Source organism: Populus nigra, chromosome 2, assembly GCF_951802175.1.
Source record: "Populus nigra chromosome 2, ddPopNigr1.1, whole genome shotgun sequence".
In the NCBI taxonomy this organism is placed as follows: Eukaryota; Viridiplantae; Streptophyta; class Magnoliopsida; order Malpighiales; family Salicaceae; genus Populus; species Populus nigra.
The window spans coordinates 381,014-388,814 of NC_084853.1; the positions used below are offsets into that span (position 1 = coordinate 381,014).

The 7,801-nt window shown below is 33.8% G+C and overlaps 1 long non-coding RNA gene across 1 annotated transcript; it reads left to right on the top strand.

The window, feature by feature from the left end:
- The first annotated feature begins 1,350 nt into the window (after positions 1–1,350).
- LOC133681372 (uncharacterized) lies at positions 1,351–3,000 on the top strand. The gene is made up of 2 exons (XR_009836509.1): positions 1,351–1,433; positions 1,510–3,000. It is a non-coding gene; the product is annotated as an uncharacterized LOC133681372 (long non-coding RNA).
- The last annotated feature ends 4,801 nt before the right edge of the window (positions 3,001–7,801 follow it).

Consider the following 7,801-nt stretch of genomic DNA (forward strand, 5'->3'; position numbering starts at 1 on the left):
CAATAACTCAAATTCACCTCGCAAAGATTGAAGACGAATCTTCTTGATTCTGTCAGCACCTTTGTACTTTTGTTGGAGAGCCTCCCATATATCATGTGATGTTTCAGCGGAAGCTATGATCTCGAATGTATCTTCATCAAGACCTTGGTAGATGATGGTCTTTGCTTTGTTGTCCTTCTTTCTGTTGACTTTCAGGGCTTGCTTCTGTGCCTCTTGTAAAGCTTCTTCTTCTTCTTTGGACTCTGGTTCATCATAACCATAGTGTACAATCTCCAAACACTCTTGTGAACCAAGGAATGCCTTTAATCTGATGCACCAACTATCATAGTTGTCTTTGGTCAGCTTCGGGATGAGTGTTTGTGTACTTTCTGTAGTCATTTTGCTCTTTTAATGACTATATCTCCTTCTGGGAGTTGAATTTGGCAAAACGGACACTGTAGATCGATCCGGAATGGTCGAAATAGTCGGGAACCGGTCTGACTTTGTAGAAATCGGGTCAGAAAATGGGTGAACCGGTCCAAAAACCAATTCTGGGCGTCGGGCGGTTCGCTGGGTTGAACCGGGAATATTCTATCGGCTCGGCTTAGGCTAATAGCGGCTCAGCTTAGCGGCTCGGCTTGAAAAGGGAATATTCTCGGGAATATTCTTCGGCTCGGCTGGAGGCTCGGCTGGAGGCTCGGCGTGAGGCTTGGCGCGGCTTGGCGCGGCGCGGCTTAAACGGCTCAAATATGGCGCGCGTGGACGTCACTCGTCTTCTTCCTCTGGCGCGCGTGGGTGCGACTGGGCTACAGTTACCGGAACTTCAGGTGGCGCGTGTGGATCACCCCGGTGTCCGATTGAGATGATTTTTGCGGCAGTGAGTTCGTATGGATGAGCTCTACACAGTGGAATGATCAAAACTTGTTTTTGACAACTTTGAAAATTCGGCTATTCCAGAAAATACTTCTGTTTTCTGACGAACGGGGCTCTGATACCAATTGTTGGTGGGAGGAACCACTGGTGGTGGCTTTGAAACACTCAGAGGGGATAAAACACAAAGTTTTATTTCATGAACACAAGCTTACAGGAGCAAAAATAAATACAACAAGCTTAACAATACACACCCTCTCTTTCTCTCTAGTGTTTCTCTCTATTCTCTCTACTCTCACACACATAATAGCATAAGCTCAGCTTGCTATTTATACATGAATTCAAAACAAGATAATTCAACCTTTCCAAATGTGAAGGCGGCTGTGGACGGTGGTGTGAAGGCGGCTGGCGGCTGCGGCTGGTGGCTGGTCGGTGGCGGCTGGTCGGTGGCAGCTGGTGGTTGCCTTCCTTGACCATCTAGATTGAGTTTAATATTCAACAGGGAAATGTCTAATAAAGGGTCAAGCGGCATTTCTCCGCGAGGAATGCCCCAATGGAATATCTTTGCGGTCATTTTCAGAAAAGTAAGTTGTTCATGTGATTTTTTTTTGTTTATATTGTTAGAATTATCTCTAATGGTTTTATTGTTTTATTGTGTAGTGGTGTAAAATGCACTGATTTTATTATTCCACGAGAAGTGCATGTGAATGAGGTTGCCACCCCTCATGTTGCCGTGGCTGCTCACCGTGCCACCAGTCCCCGACCTCCTGACTCTGTCCAGCACGCTCCAAAAAAGCCCCACAAAAAGAAGCAGCGCAAGCAGGCATCCCCGGCGTAGAATGTTAATTAATTGACATTGTTAATCTGTTGTTAATTAATGTATTTTAATTGAATACTCTTTTTAATATTTTAATGGATCTTTGTTACTTTGTAATATTTTTAATATTTTAATGTATCTCTGTGTTTTATTGTTAATTGACATTATGAATCCAAGCAGGCATCACTTGGATTCATCATGTAGGTAAATCATACAAAGCGTGAACTGCACAATGTCTTCATTAGAAAACTTTACAGGTATGATAATGTTGTACATTGATTTTAGTCATTAGTCCTGATTTCTTCTGTGTCTTCCTGAAACAGGGAGAATTTGTTTGAGGAGATTATGCAGGAACATGATGAGATAGCAATGAAGAGAAAGCAAACACGAGAACAACTTAGAGTTCTCCAACAGGCATTGAGGGTAGGCTTTTCATGACTCTCCAATTAGCAAAGACCATATACCTTCACACTGTCCTCAAGTTCTATCATGGTTCTCTAGAAGTATTAATTTTCCTTAAGCTCTTTGGTTTTGGGATTGGAGTTAATTTGCTTTCTACTGCACATGTATATGGTGATTGGTATCTGCATATTTATGCAAGCATTTAACAGGCTTATTGTCAGAACTCGGATGAGTAGGTGAAGAACATTAGTGTTTCGTCAAATGGGGTGACCTTTAAGATTTTAATCTTTCTTGCTTAGCGCGTTGTTTATCTTGTGCATGGTGACCCTTGTTACCCTCTCCTCTTGGAGAACTTATTTACTACCCAAAAGCTAGCATGCATCAGTGGGCTTTTGTCACCAGATGTGGATATGAAATTCAATTGCTCTGTTGTCATGAGGTTCATTAGTTGCTTCTGCATTGCAAATGTAGATGTGCTGAGAAATTCCTGGCATCTAATTCGCTGTATTCTTTCTTTTCGGACATTGGATGAATTGCCTTTGGAAGCTGAAACTGTTGAAAGAGGATACAGTTTGAGTTTTGATTCCACAAGATTGCCAAAGGTCCATGGACTGCCAACATCAACAATGTATAGCAGTGGTTCCAGTGATTCCTCCACAGCTTCTCCTAAGAACCCGAAGTCCCGGAAGTCATCCCACTCAGGGGAGCTACAGCCACATCTATATGCTGATTCTAATGGAAGTGGACATGCTTACATGCCAGGTCTCTATCCAACAGTAGACTTTTAAGCCATTTGATCGAGCATATTGGTCAATTTCTAAGAGTGTCCAGGCATATTATATTTCTTTGAATTTCTAAGTCACCTTACGCATGCAACTTCCAGATTATTGAAATCCCAACTTTCAAAGATGGCTTAGAAAGACATAAGCAAACCAGAAGTTGTGTTGCTCCCCTCCATATCTCTGTTTCTCTGATATAGTATAGGGTTATAATTGCATTTTTTTACGAGGTTCCATGAAGAATAACAGGGGGGAGCTTCTATCAGCAGCAGCCCTTAATATATATATATATATATATTACAAGTGTTTGAAAGCTTAATAATGCTGATGACTAGCAAAGCACCACGGTACACTCTCAGCGCTCCTCGAAAGTTTTATTTGATCAAAATGATACGGACCGGCAATCCTGACTGGAAATTAGACATCAATTTTCATAATAGCACATAGGTCAAATATATATATATATATATATATATATATTTGACCTATGTGCTATTATGAAAATTGATGTCTAATTTCCAGTCAGGATTGCCGGTCCGTATCATTTTGATCAAATAAAACTTTCGAGGAGCGCTGAGAGTGTACCGTGGTGCTTTGCTAGTCATCAGCATTATTAAGCTTTCAAACACTTGTATTATCTATAAGAATACTAACAAAAAGATTTGTTCATTTAAGTTTCATCTCTCTATTTTCATTATTTAAAATGCTTGATTTCAGGACATCATCTCAACAATTTCATAACAATTTAGGTCAAACACATTAATAACATTGTTCTATGATTACCTTATATAATTATACAACTATCTAAGCTTCAACAAATTTACTTGTTACTAAATTCGACATAGCTAATTCATACTTAATTTAGCTTTTCATACTGAATTTCTAACTTTGGTAGTTCATTTAACATAAAATTAAGATTATCATAACAAATTTACCCTTACATAACCCATATTCTAGTTGAACTTTCTTGTCTTTTAACATTGAATAGAACAATTAGAAACCACTGGCCATACATAGATATTGCCACTGCTAATAGAATTTCATTCCACTATTGTAATTGTCATCAAATTCATAACATATCAAGAATCATGTCAACCTATTTTTTTTTGACATAATTACATTACATGAAATAACTAATATGACATTTTACAATTATACAATAAATGGTTCTCAAAGTATTAATTATATTTTATCAAAATAATTTGAAATACAATATACATACATTATTAATACCCTCAACTATATTATATCACAATGGTCAATGAACTTTTATTTTTATAATTTCTAATCTAAATTTTGAACTATATCATTATTTTTTTTGTCATGAAAGCCATCTTCCATTTCACCACTTGGATTTATCAAATCATGTATTCTTCCTAGCTAATACAAACTTTGTCTTCACCCTTTACGAGGATTAGGTTTTCATTAATTCAATTTTATTGATCCAACATATAGTATCATTAACACGATTACACCACATTAGTTTTATATTAATTGTTAAATATTATACAACGCCTCCTTAATAATATGACGAATAATCTGACGAGTCAATGATTTAGGCATTAATGGTTACATATGGGACCACTAATCAACTCATAATCTTGATCTTGAAGTTAATACATATCATAACCAAAACCTTGTAATCAATCCTACATAACATCATTTTATTTTTCAATAATATATCATGATCATAAATCAAATTTTCAATCAATCATATGGCACAATGGAACCATCTTACCAAATCAATTATCCTAGACATCAATCAATTCATGCTCTTAGCCCATTTACGAGTCACTAGTTCTAATAGCCCATCATCAGTCACTAGTATCTCCATATATATATATATATATATATATATATATATATATATATATATATATATATATATATATATATATTCCTGCATTTACAAAACTACTGTATATACAATAAAATCACTTTATTAATCAAGAATTTGATATTTTATTCATAAAACACAAATTTCACTTTGAGGCAACAACTATCACATTATATCTTAGTTATACTATCATTAACCCGATAGTTAGGACACTAACGCCTCTAGCTCTATTTAGAGAAGCTAGTTGATCACTTTTTTTCCTTGTTACACACACACACACACACATAGACACGCGTGTGAGCATGCGCACAAACACATTTAAAGAAATGACAATAAACTAACTCTTAAAGATTTTACAAAATAAAAAGATTAAGGTGCAAGGCACCTACCATAGGTTAGTGTGTGTACTTCTGCTATCTTATCTCTGCAGCCTTTCCTATACCACAACAAGATTCAATTTCACAATTAATAGCTCTTGTTCATACTAAAATTCCATCTACAGTATTCATTTATATCAAAATCACACATGCACAAACTTATGCATATTCATTAATTCATGCGTTTTTCATTTTCATCCTCATAATCCTTTATTCAAAGTTATATATCAAGGATAACTTCTCAAGTAAAATTATTGTTATTTACTCAAATCAATGAAACTCATATATTCTGAACATTATTTAATGTTTCTTTGATAACAAAACCTTTAGAAATCATATTCAGATGTGGTTTAATCCTTTCGAAAGCATAAACACACATCTTTAGTTGTTAAGAAGGAAGAGAAATCAAATTCAATTATTAGCATACCCTAAATTACTCATTTCACACCCATATACAATTTTTTTATTGAGTTATTGCATGACTTGTTTGTGTTGTTTGGTCCCTAACTGGAGTTTTGTAGGTCTAAATCAAGCAAGGTTAGTTTCTAATGAAAATTAAAATCTTGAAGTACAAATTTCATGAAGGAACATTTCCAAAATTATATCATTATCTAGTCTCAAATCTATCTAAATCAAGAAAATCTGTCAAGTGGTATACAACCTGACCCTTTTTTAGTATTTCATCCATATATGGAGTTCCATAACTCCAAATAAATTAAAACTTGTTTAAACTGAAATGTAACACATTTATTTATAACTTTAATGCAGGAGAAAGTTTCAAAGTTTATCAATATCAAGTCCCAAACCCAACCAGAAGTTAAACAACAAATCTGTCAAGTAAGATTTAGTTCGGTTTGGGCATTTACTTATTGTTTAGCTTATATCTAAAATTATATAATTTTGATTTAATCAAGTAAAAATTCATTTGAAATATAACATTCATATATACAACTTAATAAATAAACTAACTCCAAACTCCATCATTTTCAAGTTTAAAATCAACAATTACAGTGGCATCAGAAATCTGTCTAGGAGTTAGTTCAGTTTAGATATTTTCTCGATTTGTAGCTCATATCTAGAGTTATATCACTCCAAATTAATCAAGATCAATTTTATTTGAAAGATAACATCCATATTTATAACTTTCCTGAAGAAACCAGCTCTAATTTCTATCGTTTTAAAGTTTTAACTTTGATATATATAGGCTACCGAAACAAACCCTGTTTTTGTCAAACTCTAGGTTGTCATAGCATTCCCCTTTTCTTCCATTTGGGTTGTTGAAAAAACCTTCTTCCACACCTCATTCCATTTAAGAATCATCATCAATCAAAGTGACTTACCTAACCTATTTTACCAACTTTAACCAAAATTTAGAATTCATTCCTTCTTTTTAGCCTCTATTTAGTCATGTTAATTCTTAACACTAACATATCTAGAGTTATATCACTCCAAATTAATCAAGATCAATTTTATTTGAAAGATAACATCCATATTTATAACTTTCCTGAAGAAATCAGCTCTAATTTCTATCGTTTTAAAGTTTTAACTTTGATATATATAGGCTACCGAAACAAACCCTGTTTTTGTCAAACTCTAGGTTGTCATAGCATCCCCCTTTTCTTCCATTTGGGCTGCTGAAAAAACCTTCTTCCACACCTCATTCCATTTAAGAATCATCATCAATCAAAGTGACTTACCTAACCTATTTTACCAACTTTAACCAAAATTTAGAATTCATTCCTTCTTTTTAGCCTCTATTTAGTCATGTTAATTCTTAACACTAACATATAATTATACTTAATAAGTTAACCATTTTCCATGCCATTTATTTCAACAATTTCATTCTATATATTCTAACATTTCCTACTAAGAAGTTCCATATTCTTTCCCACCCATTGTTGTTAAACACATTCATATAAAAACAAAACTCCTAATCAATTAAACTAATTGCATAACCATAAATCATTTATCTCATTAGGGTCTCCATAATTCGATCTTTAATTACTCATAAATTCCTCCTTAAACATATTTATCCAACTCAATTTATAAATCTTAACCCATTAATACAATCCTTCAACATTTGTACATATATTCAGATTCATAATATACTAGCAAGAAAATCAATTGAAATTTCATAATTTATTTAATCTAATTCTAATCATCATCAACACACCATTATATACTAAATATATGCAAAACTTAAACACACTCTAGTTCCATAATTCTCCCTTTTTTTTTAATCTATTTTGGCTACGTACTTTCTAAAATCTTTTCATCTCCTATAATTTTATGTTTCTTTAATAACACCATTTAAACCCATCATCATAATCATTTATCACAAGAAACACATCTAATTTACATAATTTCAATAATTCCATAAACCTTAGCTTCCTCACAATTTAGGAGTTTCCATGCTCTACTCTAAAAAAATAATTAAATATGAAATTCTTGTATAAAAATAACTTACCTATATGTTTTGAACCCAAATCATATGTCATTGCATTAGCCAATTTACTATTCATCATTTTCCTTCTTAAGATTCTTCACTTTCTCTCACTAAAACCTTACTTTAAATTACTATCTCTCTTGCTCTCTCTTATTTCATTTGTTTCTTTTAGTATTTTTAGTTAGAATCACTCATTCACTCCTCACTTCCATGTTTTTTCCTTCAATTTTCTCTCCTCCTCTCATTTTTTTTCTAGCGGACCCGTCACTTATAAAGAGAGAAAGAACTAAATCT